Raw genomic sequence first — 15688 nt, forward strand, 5'->3', positions numbered from 1 at the left:
TTATCGCACTCTTAGTCCTGAATTCCAAACACACAGGTATGTTAACCCTTATACTTGAAAAAAAACGCTCCTACATTGGCTAAGTGCATTTTGACTTGGAATTGGTGTAAGTCAATTGTTAAACTTGGGGTGGCACAGTTGTTAGCCAGGTTGGAGTCCCACACTCCTCCCTCCGTTTGAAACATACAGGGGGTGTAGGTTAATTAGGTCCAAATTGGGCAGCACGGACTCGTGGGCCAAAATGGCCTGTTCCCGTGCTGTATGTCTAAATTTTAAAAATTTAATTGCAAAGACTCATACTGTACTGACCAGGGTGTAGCCCTGATCCCCAAATCACCACACCGCTCACCCCAGACACGAACACCAGCCTTCACAGGCAACCATTACACTTTTTCTTGGAAGTTCATTCCCTCTGATCCATGCCCTTGATGGTGACTAGCATCAATCACATGAGACAGAGTGCAAGTTAAACACTAGTTTTAATAGACTAATATATACAGCTAAGTCTTGCCTCTGTGCAAGCCTAGATCAGAATGGAGGAGCATGAGTTCCGATCAACAAGGTCGTCAGGTGGTGGCCCCTGGTGACCTAGTGGTGTAATAACATATCACCACATTCACCCTCCCCCCCACTCCACCCCCCAGTACGTTCATAAGTCCAGTATCTGACGGGCTTTCCTTTTCCTCATGGATCTTCGGGGTACTGGGGCAGGGGGAGTGGAGGGTGTTGAGGGCAGAGGGTCCTGACATTGGGTGGGAGTATGCTGAGGAGGTGTAGGGCTTTCCGTACATGTACTGGTTGTTGGGGCTGTACTGTTTGGTGGAGCCCTTTTGGGGTGACGTGATGTTCGGGTCTCCTGGTGTCTGTTATCCTTCGTGCTGATCCATAGGGGTCTGCGACTCTCCCCTGTCATCCACAATCCCTTTGTGCTGATCCGTAGGGGTCTGTGACTCCTGCGTTGTCCACAATTCCGGCTGGTGTGAGGTCCCTGGTGGCCAACGAGTCTTCCCGTCTATCCCTGAATGTGACAAATGCGTAGTGGGGGTTCGCGTGCCTCAATTCCACTGGCTCCACCAGTGGGTCCATTTTGTGGGGCCTACAGTGCTTCCGGAGGAGCGCCAGTCATGGTATCATCAACCATCTAGGCAGCACTGTGCCCGTTGCGGCTTTCCTCGAAAAAGAAAACATACGGTCATGTGGTGTCGTGTTAGTGGTGGTACACAACAGCGAGCGTATAGAATGTCAAGCCTCTGGTAACACATCTTGCCATCTTGCCACAGGTAGGTCTTTTGCCTTTAAGGTCAACAGGTTTTCCAGATAGTGGCATTTTCCCTTTCTACTTGCCCATTACCCCTGGGATTATAGCTTGTGGTGTCCCGTAGGTACTACTGGACTTTGGCACTCATAAAGGCAGCACCCCTGTCTGTGTGTATAACTGGGGTACTCACACATTCTGAAAATGGACTGCAGGCACTTTATTACCATGGCTGCTGATACGTCAGGGCATGGGATTACAGAAGGGAAGCGTGAGTATTCGCCTATGGCATTAAGGAAATACATGTTCCTATCGTAGGAAGGGAACAGGCCTTTAAGGTCGAGGCTGAGGTGCTCGAAAGGTCTAGTAGCTTTTTATCAGTGTGGTTTTAACCGGCCAGTAAAACTGCAGTTTGCATTCCGCACAGATGGGACAACCCTTCTTCACTGTCCTTACTTCCTCTACCGAGAATGGGAGATTTTGGGTCCTTAAGAAGTGGAACAGTCCAGCGACTCCTGGGTGTCCCAGCTCACTATGCAAGCTCTGCAGTTGGGACATGTGGTTAAGGGCCATACAGGTGCCCCTAAACAGCGCATCTGGAGACTCATTCAGCCTCCCGGGATGGTATAGAATGTCGTAATTATACTTAGACAATTCTATCCTCCAGCGCAAGATTTTATCATTTTTTATCTTCCCCCTGTTCTGGTTGTTGAACATAAAAGCCACGGATTGTTGCTCCGTGATGAGGGTGAAGCGTTTAAATGCCAGATAATGTCTCCAGTGCCTTACCGAGCCTGATCCCTTCCCCATGCAGGCACTCGGTCCTGGGGAAGTGTGTGCCTCCTCAGGGGAATTGGGGTTAGCTGGGGTTGTCTCAGGGGTAGCAACCCGTCCATACAGTCCTGGCGGTAGATCGTGATTGGGAGGGCAACTTGCTGTACACCCTCTCCCAACGCTTGTCACGATCCTTGATTATAAATCAGGATCCCGGGAGGCTGCATGGCCAGTCCCAGTGAATTAACTATCAGGTGGGGCTCTTGGCCACTCTTTACCTGCTCTGGGATACTTCTGTCCCTTTCGTAGTCCACAGTCACTGGGTGAGTCCCCCTCTCCTCCGTGATTCTGGTCCCGCAGCTCTCCGTCTGGTTCGTACTCGGTTGCATGTGCGTATGAGCCATCTCCATTTCCAGGTCCTTAAATTGAGTTTTGGTGGAGTCGGAAGCGTGGGCAAGGGCAGAAGTAGCTTCCATTCTGGTTATATATTAGTCTATTAAATTGATGGTGCCTGGCATCAATCACATGAGACAGAGTGCAAGTTTAACTCTAGTTTTAATAGACTAATATATATACAGCTAGGTCTTGCCTCTGTGCAAGCCTAAGTCAAAATGGAGGAGCATGAGTTCCGATCGGCTTATATATACAAGGTCATCAGGTGGTGGCCCCTGGTGACCTAGTGGTGTAATAGCATATCACCAGAGCACTGAAAAAGAATACCAGAAGAAGGCTGAACCTTCAACCAAGTTTTCAACAAGTAGCCCTTTCAGTACCCATCTCTTTTAGTGTAGATTCCATGACTGATAAGGGGGAAATAATTTGAGAACAAAACAAAATATTATAACAGCAGACACCTTTGTTTTCTTAAACTATTTTCATTATCCTTTTATTTTCATTGTAGATTAGTACATCCCACAGACAAATTGGTTTGGAAGCAACCTATGTCTACCTTGAAATTCATATTCCTGTACTGCTTTCTTTTACGGAGTCCTCAGGACCCCAAAAATCAGCAATAATAGATATACATCACAACACAGGGTTACTTAAACAAAAGTAGTTTTTAATTATAATTGAACAAGAAAACAGAATTAAACTTTAACTTATTACTTAACCTAACTACTTAATCCCCCCTCTAATACTAAGTGCAGGTATGTGAAATGTATATTTAAGATTAGAAAAGTTCTTTGGATCACAGTCTAATCTCACTGGTTGCAGGCAATTCTTGTACTGTGAACAGAAGTTAGCATTAACAAAGTTCACCAGTCTTTGGTGCTTTACAGGCAAATGATTACCACTCAGGAGGATTCTTGCTGGTTTTCAGAGAGAGATTCCTTTTCCCAGGACATCCGCAAGTGATTCCTTCTCAGTCTTGCTGACGAAACTTGCCCCCTTCAGGGTTCTCCAGATGATCTTTTCTTTCAGGTCACCTTTCACACTGCCAGTCTTCTTCTTTGACCAGACAGCCTTCCAAAGTTTGTCAACTTGTCCTTCTGGAACTGATTTCTGTCTCCTCTCTCTCTCTGTTTCACACCCTCCCTCTCTGAGAGCAAAACTCTTCTCCTTTGCCTGCAAAGATCATATGCTCTCCCAGGCAAGCTGCTGTTGTTACTTTGTTGCCTCTTCCAAAAAGCACTCTGCAAAAGTCCTGCAAATATTCTTTGTTTTAAAATGTGTGTGTGCAAACTGCTCTAACAATTCCTCCCAAACCACCTCTAAATACTCTGTCACACCGTCCCCCTTTAAAGGGAATTTTAACTCTTGAGTTAAAATTCAGTTATAACTAAACTGCCTTAAAATCACTAAAGAGATAACAATACACAATATATAACATGTTATATGTACAGTAATTCAATTTTGTGAGTATTTCTATAAATGATCAATTTTAACACCTTGACAAACAATCAGCAATCACATTATTTACACCTCTGATATGGTTAATTTGCAGATCATATTCTTGTGATATCAAACTCCAGTTTAACAATCTTCTGTTTTTATTCTTCATTTTATTCAAAAACACCAGAGGATTGTGGTCAGTGAATTTAACAATTGGTTCATAAGAGGTACCAAGATACACATCAAAATTCTGCAGAGCAAATATGATAGCTAACAGTTCTTTTTCAATAGTGGAATAGTTCTTTTGATAAATGTTGAATTTTTTTGAAAAGTAGGCAACTGGGGGCAAATTTCATTATGTTTTTGCAATAAAACTACACAGGCTGCTCCCTCACTGGCGTCCACTGCTACAGAAAATGGTCTGTCAAAATCAGGAGATTTTAACACAGGGCAATGGCATAGCATCTCCTTTAAATTTTCTAAAGCTGCCTGACAATCTTGAGTCCACACAAATTTTTCCCCTTTCTTCAAAAGATTAGTTAAAGGAAGAGCAACCTGAGCAAAATTTCTGCAAAATTTCCTGTAATATCCTGCCATTCGTAAAACCTTTCTTGCTATTGGGAGTAGGAAACTCAGAAATTGAATTAATCTTAGCTTGAATAGGTGCAACTTTGCCATGGCCAACTATATAATCCAAGTATGTTACCGTGGCATTTACAAATTGACTTTTTTCTAAATTAACAGTTAAGTTTGCTTTGGATAATCTTGCAAACAATTTGTCCAATTGCCTTAGATGTTCTTCCCATGTGTCACTATAAGCATCTGTATGAGTTAACCCTTGGATAACCAAATTAATCATCCTCTGGAATATTGCAGGGGCATTTTTCATGCCAAAAGGTAAACTGCGTGGAGTTACAAAAGCTGAAATATTCTTTCCTCTCTCAGTTAAAGGCACACACCAGTAACCCTTCAACAAATCCAACTGAGTAAGAAATTTAACTTTTCCAATTTTATCAATACAGTCATCTATTCTCGGAATAGGATAAGCATCTGTTTTAGTTACTGAATTAACCTTCCTATAATCTGTACAGAATCTAACAGTTCCATCTGGATTTGGTACCAGAATACAAGGAGAACTCCAAGCTGAGTTTGAAGGTCTAATAATGTCATTCCTCAACATATATTCCACCTCCTGATCCATGATTTTACTCTTTTGAATGCTTATTCTATATGGGTGCTGTTTTATGGGATTTGCTTCTCCAACATCTACATCATGGTAAATCACTGATGTCCTTTTTGGAACATCAGGGAACAAATTTGTGTATTTCAAAAGTAATTATTTCAACTGCATTTGCTCTTGGAACTTAAGATGACCTAACTTTTCTTCCAAGTTTTACAAAATTGTTGAGTTAGACAGGCACACAGGAACCATGGTTTCTTTAAGGTTTCCCTCACAAGATTCTGTTTCCATAATCTTATGATCCACCACTTCCCCTACTCTGTCAGCAGCCAACACCTCTGATACAGATTGTTCTCCACTACCCTTATTCTCATAACAAGGTTTCAACATATTTATGTGAAAAACTTGAGTTTTATAACTTCTATCTGGAGTGTTAACAATCATTCAGTTTTGATTTTATTGTGTATGGTCCAGAAAATCTAGCTTTCAAAGAATTGTAATGTGTTGGAAACAAAATCAAAACTTTTCTTCCTGTCTTAAAATTTCTCACCTGAGTTTTCCTGCCAAATAAACGCTTCATTTTACCCTGAACCATTTCCAAATGCTCTTGAGCCAAAGTCCACACTTTCTAATCTTAAATATACATTACACACACTTGCACTTAGTATTAGAGGGGGGATTAAGTAGATAGGTTAAGTAAGTAGGTTAAGTAATAAGTTAAAGTTATATCTGTTCAGATATAATGAAAAACTACTTTTGTTTCAGTAACCCTGTGTTGTAGTGCATATCTATTGCCGCTGGTTTTTGGCATCAGCTTTAAGTTAGCTTGCAAAAATTCCAGACACAAGAGCTTGCAAAAAAAAACCCCATCAACTAATAAATCATCAAATTGCAATGTTCAAATCCTAAACAACGAGCCCCCATAAAATGTTACAGAGTCCAAAGGACCCCAAAAACCAGCAGCAATAGATATGCACCACAACACAGGGTTACTTAAACACAAGTAGTTTTTAATTATATTTGAACAAGAAAACAGAATTAAACTTTAACTTATTACTTAACCTACTTAACTTACAGGGTCAGGCAACCAAACAAAATTGTAGGGGGAGGGGCACAGTCTCAAAGGCAGGATGTAATAGGTGGACAATGGAGGGAAGGCACAGCAGAAAGCAGGGGGGTGGGCTTGGTGAACGGAGAGGGAAAGGGGTGGAGAGTTAAAGGAAAGAGACAAGGGAAAGGAAGGGAGGGAGAACAGAGAGTAGGTTAGCAGAAATCGGAATTGATATTAATGCCATCCGGCTGGAGATTGCCTATACAGAAAAATCAAGTGTTTCTCCAATTTACAGGTGGTCTTTGTGGGATGGTACTTGAGGCCATGGATAGACATGTGAGTATGGGACACAGAATTGGGAAATCTTTGTCCATGATGCAGACAGAGCGAAGGTGCTCAGAAAAGTGATATCCCAGTCTGAGCCAGTCTCTCCGATATAGAGAAGGCCTCAAAGGGAGTACTGGATACAGTAGATTACACCCATGGGTACCCAAGTGAAGTGTTCCTTCACTTAAAAGTCCAACTTGTAGCTGTGAACTGCAGTGAAGTGTGGGCGTAAATGTTGCATTTCCTGCAGCCACAGGAGAAGATACAAGAGGGTTGATTGGTGGGGAGATATGAGTGCATGAGGGAGTCAGGAGACAGCAGTCCCTATGGAAGGCAGAACAGGAGGAGAGGGGAAGATGCAGTTGCTGTAAATTACAGAGGATAATGTGTTGAGCGCAGATGTTGGTGGAGTGGTATGTAAGGACAAAGGGAATCCTGTGTTTATTGCATCTGGGGGCAGAGGCCCAGGGCAGATGAGAGAAATGGAGCAGATGCGGGTGAGGGCTGAGTTGATGGTGATGAAGGGGAAGCCACATTTGTGGAAGAAGGTGGATATTTCAGATGATCTGGACTGGAAGACCTCATCTTGGGAATAGATGCAGTGGAAGCGGAAAAATTGCGAAAAGGAAATAGAATCCTTGCAGAGAGGTGTGGTTGCGGTAGTTGTGGGAGTTAGTGGGTCTGTCAAATATGTCAGTGGAAAGCCTGTCTCCCAAGGTGGAGACAGAGATCCAGAAGGGGGAGAGAGTGGTCAGAGATAGACCAGGTAAGTTTCAGATCGGGGTGGAAGTTAGCAGTAAAGTGAATGAAGTTTACGAGTTCATCTCAGGTGCATGAGGCAGCCTCAATGTAGTTGTCAATATAGTGGAAGAAGAATTGAGGGGCCTTGCCTGTGTAGGCTTACAGCAAGGATTGCTCCACAAAGCTCACAGACAGGTAAGCATAGCTGGGACCCATTTGGGTACCCATGGGTACTCATTTGATTTGAAGGAAGTGGGATGAGTCAGAGGAGAAGTTATTAAGAGTAAGAACAAATTCTTCCAGGCAGAGGAGGGTGGTGGTGGAGGGTGACTGGTTGGGTTTCTTGCCTAGAAAAAAACAAAGTGCTATGAGATCTTCTGTATGGGGGATGAAGGTGTAAATCAGTGGTTTTCAACCTTTTTCTTTCCACTTACATACCACTTTAAGTATTCCCTATGTCATAGGTGCTCTGTGATTAGTAAAGGATTGCTTAAGGTGGTATGAGTGGAAAGAAAAAGGTTGAAAACCACTGTTTTAATCATACCTAATTGACTTGGTATGTGCTCAGTTTCATAACTCCAAAGAAAATGGGCCAATAACAATTTTTCTCAAGCAAAATATTTCAGTAACAATTGGGGCTGAGCAGTGATTCTCAACCTTCCCTTCCCACTTACATACCACCTGGATGTCCAATCCCTTTGCTGGTGTAAAAGGGTTGGACAGCCATAATAAAAATGAACTGGTCCAATTCAGGAAATACAAAATCACTAAAGAGATGGAGCAGATATGAGGTTTCATGGATGTCAGTGGGGAGGAATTCAGTGGCACAGGAGCAAGTGGAAACAATGGGTCTGCCCGAATGATTGAGTTTGTGTATCTTGGATAAAACATAGAGCCAGACAGTGCGGAGATGGGGAAACAATAAGGTTGGAGGCCATGGGAGGAAAGTGACCAGACAGAATGTGGTTGGAGATGGTGTTGTAGACGGTGACTTGATGTGCTGTGGTGGGGTCATGTGGAAGTGTTAAGTAGGAAGATGTGTCTGAGAGCTGTTGCCTGGACTCGGCAAGGTAGAGATCAGTGTGCCAGACCACAACAGCACTATCCTTGTCTAAGGGATTGATGGTGAGGTTGGGATTATGGCGGAGAGTAGAGGGCAGAGCATTTGGAGGAGGTGAAATTGGAATAAGAGAGGGAAGTGATGAAGTTTAGACAGATGATGACTCAACGGCAATTGGAAATAAAAAGATCAGAGCGGCCAGGAAAAGGTATCCAAGAGGAGGAAATATCTTGGGTGGGGATGGAGAGTCATAGTTGTGGAGGTAGGCCTGGAGATTTCATGTAATATGACACTGTTTTATTACTATGATAATAAATTGAATCTTGAGATGGAGGCTACAGAAGAAGATGGATAATCTAGGTTATTGCAACACAAGTTTTTCAGTTTGTGAGAGTCCACTGTGGGGAAAAAAAATTAAGGATGAATAATTGTGAAGAGTGCTATCACTTGCTCTCCTGGCTCTTAACAACAATGAGAACCCCTTAAACTGAGGCAGTGACACATTATAAAGAGTGAAAGGATCCCACATGATTTTTGATGGAATGTATTGATGATGATTTGAGGAGCAATTTAAAAAAGATACACAAAGAATGGAATCAGAAGCAATTAGCACATTTAACAGGTATTATGTCTATTTAACAAACACTTAAATAGGTAAAACAGTGAGGATATAGTCTGAATGTGGAGGTGTAGTGTGGATTGTGGAGGGACATGTGACCTCGCTATCTGGATCATACTTGGAAGTCACATCACCTGCCAATCAAGGTTAGACTCCGCCCACCCATTAGTGCACACCTGATTATTGGACCCTTTAATCACCTAGAAATTACCTGGGACGAATCCTTCAGCTTACTGTACTATAAAGTCCACCACGTGGAGTTGCTCCTTCTCCTTTGCTTTTTGGTCTTGAGGCGAACCCTGCTCCACTACAGATTCTTCTTCTTTAGCTTGGCTTCGCGGACAAAGATTTATGGAGGGAGTAAATGTCCACGTCAGCTGAAGGCTCGTTTGTGGCTGACAAGTCCGATGCAGGACAGGCAGACACGGTTGCAGCGGTTGCAGGGGAAAATTGGTTGGTTGGGGTTGGGTATTGGGTTTTTCCTCCTTTGCCTTTTGTCAGTGAGGTGGGCTCTGCGGTCTTCTTCAAAGGAGGTTGCTGCCCGCCGAACTGTGAGGCGCCAAGATGCACGGTTTGAGGCGATATCAGCCCACTGGCGGTGGTCAATGTGGCAGGCACCAAGAGATTTCTTTAGGCAGTCCTTGTACCTTTTCTTTGGTGCACCTCTGTTATGGTGGCCAGTGGAGAGCTCACCATATAACACGATCTTGGGAAGGCGATGGTCCTCCATTCTGGAGACGTGACCCACCCAGCGCAGCTGGATCTTCAGCAGTGTGGACTCGATGCTGTCGACCTCTGCCATCTCCAGTACTTCGACGTTAGGGATGAAAGCACTCCAATGAATGTTGAGGATGGAGCGGAGACAACGCTGGTGGAAGCGTTCTAGGAGCCGTAGGTGATGCCGGTAGAGGACCCATGATTCGGAGCCGAACAGGAGTGTGGGTATGACAACAGCTCTGTATACGCTTATCTTTGTGAGGTTTTTCAGTTGGTTGTTTTTCCAGACTCTTTTGTGTAGTCTTCCAAAGGCGCTATTTGCCTTGGCGAGTCTGTTGTTTATCTCGTTGTCGATCCTTGCATCTGATGAAATGGTGCAGCCGAGATAGGTAAACTGGTCGACCGTTTTGAGGTTTGTGTGCCCGATGGAGATGTGGGGGGGGGGCTGGTAGTCATGGTGGGGAGCTGGCTGATGGAGGACCTGTTTTCTTCAGGCTGACTTCCAGGCCAAACATTTTGGCAGTTTCCGCAAAACAGGACGTCAAGCGCTGAAGAGCTGGCTCTGAATGGGCAACTAAAGCGGCATCGTCTGCAAAGAGTAGTTCACGGACAAGTTTCTCTTGTGTCTTGGTGTGAGCTTGCAGGCGCCTCAGATTGAAGAGACTGCCATCTGTGCGGTACCAGATGTAAACAGCGTCTTCATTGTTGAGGTCTTTCATGGCTTGGTTCAGCATCATGCTGAAGAAGATTGAAAAGAGGGTTGGTGCGAGAACGCAGCCTTGCTTCACGCCATTGTTAATGGAGAAGGGTTCAGAGAGCTCATTGCTGTATCTGACCCGACCTTGTTGGTTTTCGTGCAGTTGGATAACCATGTTGAGGAACTTTTTGGTCTTGAGGCAAACCCTGCTCCACTACAGATTGCAAACTGTGGAAAATACTGGAAGCATTGTAGGGATCAGAGCTGTTGTACCTTAGTGATGTAGATAGCATTGGAGCCATGCCCACGTTAGACAAGGAACAGCAGATACCACATTGTAATCCTTTGTTGTTATAAGTCTGTACACACACAATTCATAGTATTAAGTCCGATGTGACTGAGTTGTACTGAACTTGTATGAGTGTAAGCAGTTGCTAGCAATGGGAGCATTGTCCAATGTGACTGATTATACTGTGTAGTATGATTGAGAATACTAGTGTGTGTTATCCCTGTTGCGATCACTTATGTTTTAATATAGATCAGTGGTTCTCAATTATTTTCTTTCCACTCACATACTACTTTATAATCCCTATGTCATTGGCACTCTGTGATTAATGAGGGATTGCTTAAGGTGGTACGTGAGTGGGAAGGTTGAGAATCACTGCTCTAGACCCAATTGTTACTGAAATATTTTGCTTGAGAAAAATTGTCATGAGCCCATTCCTTCGGAGTTATGAAACTGTGCGCATAATGAGTCAATTAGGAATGATTAAAACAGTGTTTTCAACCTTTTTCTTTTCACTCACATATCAACTTAATAATCTCTGGAAAGACCATTATGATGGAAGCCCCATAAGGGTAGAGCTTCCAATGCACCGCCACACCAGACCAGCCTCCCCTCTGCTCCTCCCTCACCAGAGGTGGCCCCTGACGAATCGAACATGTTACCACATCAACCTACTCACCTCCATACAACTCGGCCACAAACAGTCCTGACTCTCCCAATGAGTCCACAAAGGAAGCACGCCTTGGCAATGTGGTGCACCTAGTTCAGTCATTACCAGTCCAAACAATCAGTGGGAATGTGAGCAGGAACGGCATTCTTGCATGAGTGAGTATTCCCAAACCCCACTCCCAATCAACAGCAGAAGCTGCTTCTCTTCCACTCTAGACTGATCGGCGCTGTGAGAGCCAACAATATGAACATGCACACAGCACCACCACACCAGACTGTGGTACCTGCATCACTGCTCTGGCACATGCAGCTGAGAGTCTTCCACCCATGCTGATCCTGCTCGATGACAGTTACAGGAGCTGCTTGTATAGTCTCTTTAACCCAAAATGTTTCAATAATCAATGCAATTTTCCATTCCCCTCACCACTTTACCAACACACTTCCAATAATCCTTGCTGGGCTGGGTGCTTTGGGAATTGTTTTTTTTTCCCTCCATACAATTTGGCAACAAACAATCCTGACTCTCCCAGTGAGTCCATAAAGGGAGCATGCTTTGGCAATGTGGTGGACCTAGTTCAGTCATCACCAGTCCAAGCAATCAGTAGGAATTCGAGCAGGAATGGCGTCCTGACATAAGATGGACAACAGTCCACAGCCCAGCAATGGGGTGTTCCTACAAGAATCATCTGTACGACCAGGATGCATGCCTGCTGGGTTGATCCCTGGCTTTGTACGGAATACTACAGTGGTGGCCATTCGGGATGTGTACCTCCAAACGATGGGGGAGCACCTGGATGAATGGCCACCATGATGGAAATGCTGGCCATAGAAAGGGCTGTGGTACTTTGGATTAAGGGAAAGCCGGATGACCTTATACTATGAAGATGGTACTGGTGCTGTTCTTAGTGAGACGTGTCTCAGCAAGTCAGTGACACCACGTTATCAGGGCAGTGACTGGGGAGAACAATGACCCTTTCAGTCTATGAAGAGTTGGTAGACCATTATTATTTTCTGAATCAATATCTTCACCCTTCTGTCGTGCCTATCTGTTTATTCACTAGGCACTTGCACTATAAACAGTGTATTAATATTTTGTAACAATGTATTTACCTTTTGTAATAATATATTAATTTCTTTTTTGTAATAATGTTTTTTCTTTTTTTAATGATTGGTGAGTGGTGTGACTTCCTGGGGTGGAATGTTGTGTGGAATGTGGAGTCACGTGACCAAAGTCTGGAACCTGGTGGGAATATGGATTATGGATGGGTCACATGACTTATCTGTCTGGAATGGAGTTGAAGTTGCATCATCTGTCAATCAAGGTTGGACTCCACCCACCAATTTGTACATACTTGACCATTGACCCCTTTAATCACCTAGTGGTTACCTGGGCTGAACTCTCCAGCTTACTGCACTATAAAGTCCACCATGTGGTTGTTCTTTCTCTTTTGCTCTTCAGTCCTGAAGTGAACCTCCTCCACTCCAAGTTGTGAACTTTGATCAATGCTGGAGGAGTCCTTGGTAAGGTGTGCACTACATTGGGATCAGAGCTGCTGTACATTGGTGTTGTAGATAGCATTGGAGCCACGTTAGACAAAGAACGGCAGGTAACATATTGTTATCCTTGGTTGTAAGAAGTGTGTATACAGTTGCTAGTATTGATAATGTTAAGTCCAATGTGACTGATTATACTATGTTGTGTGATTGAGAGTACTAGTGTGTGTTATCCCTGTTGTGATCCCCTTATGTATATGTTAATAAAGAACCTACCTGAGGTCAGTCTATGTCCAGACTTGTTGCTCTTTGAACCCACTGAACTTGTTTCTCCTCCCAAAAAATGGTAGGCAAATAGGATTAATATAGATGGACAAAATAGGTGGCATGAAATGACCATGGTGTGCTGAAGTACCATGTCTGTGTAACTCCAAAATTCTCTGCGATCAGCAAGTTGAATCAGCCCTTTAAAGTCTGAATTAATGAATGAAAATCCAAAACCATGACTCTAAGCAATTGTGGTTGCTGTGTTCAATACAGTTTCATCCATTATGAGGAGGCAGGCCTTGCATCCAAAGGTGCAGCAGATGGGGAATCCATTTTTACATTTGCAGATTAAGATATATATAGGTCAATCACATCATAAAGCTTTTTTAGACTGCAATCTTGTTGACCAAAACTGTTCACAATCCCAGACCACCAAACAAAATGTCACAAGTTTCTGTGCAAAAAAAAAAAATCCCAACCATCTTTCTTTTCTCTCCTCACCTCCAAAAGGAATAAGCTCTGTACTTGTTTTATCAGTTTTACTGGGAGCACCAGATTTCCCTGTAGCCACCTATTTCAATACTCCACCCATTCCCTTGATGATGTTTGTCCATGGACTCATGCACTACTAGACTGAGACCACCTGCAAATTGGAGGAACAACATCTCATCTTCCATCTGGGCACTCTCCAAACATCTACTTCTCCAGTTTCCATTTAAACCCCCCCTCCACTTCTTCCCCCTGGTGCCTTGCCCCAGCTCTGTCTCTCTGTCTCCCTCTCTCTGCCTCCTTTTTTCTGTGCCTCCTTTCACAGACCCAAAATCAATTCTCACATTTTCTCCAATCATATTCAATTAACATCTTTTGGTCTGGACTCCTCCCCTCCCATTCTTCCCCCTTCTCCCTCCAGTCTTTATTCAGATGCCTTCCTGTTTCAGCCCTGAAACATCTGTAGTGGGTTGTGCACGAGCGCAGGCTGAGACAACAAGCTAAGAGCTTGAGTAACACAACTGCTTTATTTTGAATTCTGTGCTGCCGCATTTAAGTGTGTCTCCAGTCCCGTCCCCACATTGACACAATGACACATGTGCCCTTCCGGTCTGGAGAACAGATGGTCCCACAACACCATCTTTGCCATGGCTGCCCCACTGGCCACACGTGACAAGCAGGGCCAGTTCACTACTACCAACTTGTGCGTTACCACATCAGTAATATATCTTTACCTCCTATGGATGCTGTGATACTAGCTGAGTTCCTCCTGCATTTCTGTGTTTTTTTATTTCCCTTCCTTCTCCAGCCCTCTAAAACCTGGGTTGGGTGGGGCTTAAAAGTTTTTTTTTAAACTTTCTCTCCATCTCCTATTTTGCTTTGTCAATTCATTTTATCAATTAAATACATGTCCTGTTCGCTAATCATGTTCCCACCAACCTACTGAGTATCTATCTTCCTTTCCTGGCATCCTTGTTAGCTTGCTCAGGAACTGTCCATTTTAAAAAAAAATCATTATTCTTGAGTCATGTTTGTGATAATGGAGAAGGTTTTGTTTAAAATCATAGAAATGCCAAGTAAATATTTACCCATATGAACAACACCATTATTGAGGCAAAATTTCTATCTATTTGATTCATTCCACCTAATATCTGGAAGTACAACATTAGCTATGAGGCTTAACAATTTTCCACTTGTAGTAGTATTATAGAATTTCACTCCAGAATTCGTTCAATGAATCACACAAAATGATGATACCCAAACTTTAATCTTGGTCAGACTATATTCTGCAGAATATCTGAGCTATCTGCTCAATGCTGTCACAGACATGCTGGTTCTGTAACCAACAAGCAGAGAGTCTCTCCTGGTGTTTCACTGCTTTCCTTTGTTCAATCTACACATGGGTGGAGTTACATTTGGCCCAATCAAAAATTTACACAATACATTCTTATCCAATGCAATTACTACTAAATACAAATTAGATTGCTACATAAGATTGACAGCCTCTTATCAAACATTGCTCAGGCTGATTGGTTCAAAATAAATTCCTACAGTTTGTCGTTGTGCTAATTGGTCCCTTTGAATTGCCTCACCCACCTTAATAAAATGCTGCAAAAGCTGGCTGTACTCTCACTGGCTTTTAACCCCTTCCTTCCTCACCTTTCAAAAGGGATAGAGAAGGTATTAAAAGGGGGTGGATTGGGGAATGGTATTATTAGTAAGGGCTAGTATAACAGCTGGACAGAAGAGGGCAGCATAAGAAGACTTTGGCAAGTAGGATAAGGAAAGTCACAAACCGTTAATAAGAGGACTCTGAGCAGTGTGGATAAACTGAGAGATCTTGGGGTCCATATCCACAGGACGCTCAAAGCTGCTGCACAGGATGATAGTGTTTTTAAGAGGGTGTATACTGTTTTGGCTTTCATTAACCACGGGATCGCGTTCAAAGGCCACGAGATAATGTTACAGCTAAAAGAATTTTGTTTGACCCCAATATTGTGTTCAGTTCTGGTCACCTCATTACAGTAAATATGTGAATAATATAGAGAGTGCAGAGGAGATATACAAGGATGTTGCCTGACTTATGAGGGTAGGTTGAGTGAATTTGGTCTTTTCTCCTTGGAGTGACAGAGGATGAGAAGTGACCTGATCGTGTTCTGCAAGATGAGTGTCACTGGTCATGTAGTTGGCAAAAGGCTTTTTCCCAGGGCTGAAATGACTAATGTCAGG

At 43.4% G+C, this 15688-nt stretch overlaps 1 long non-coding RNA gene across 1 annotated transcript in view; it reads right to left on the minus strand.

The window, feature by feature from the left end:
- Nucleotides 1-15688, minus strand: part of LOC138757565 (uncharacterized) — a 96106-nt gene that overhangs the window by 29063 nt on the left and 51355 nt on the right. The gene's annotated exons all lie outside the window — the stretch shown is intronic.

The sequence above is a fragment of the Narcine bancroftii genome, chromosome 3, assembly GCF_036971445.1.
Source record: "Narcine bancroftii isolate sNarBan1 chromosome 3, sNarBan1.hap1, whole genome shotgun sequence".
Taxonomy (NCBI): domain Eukaryota; kingdom Metazoa; phylum Chordata; class Chondrichthyes; order Torpediniformes; family Narcinidae; genus Narcine; species Narcine bancroftii.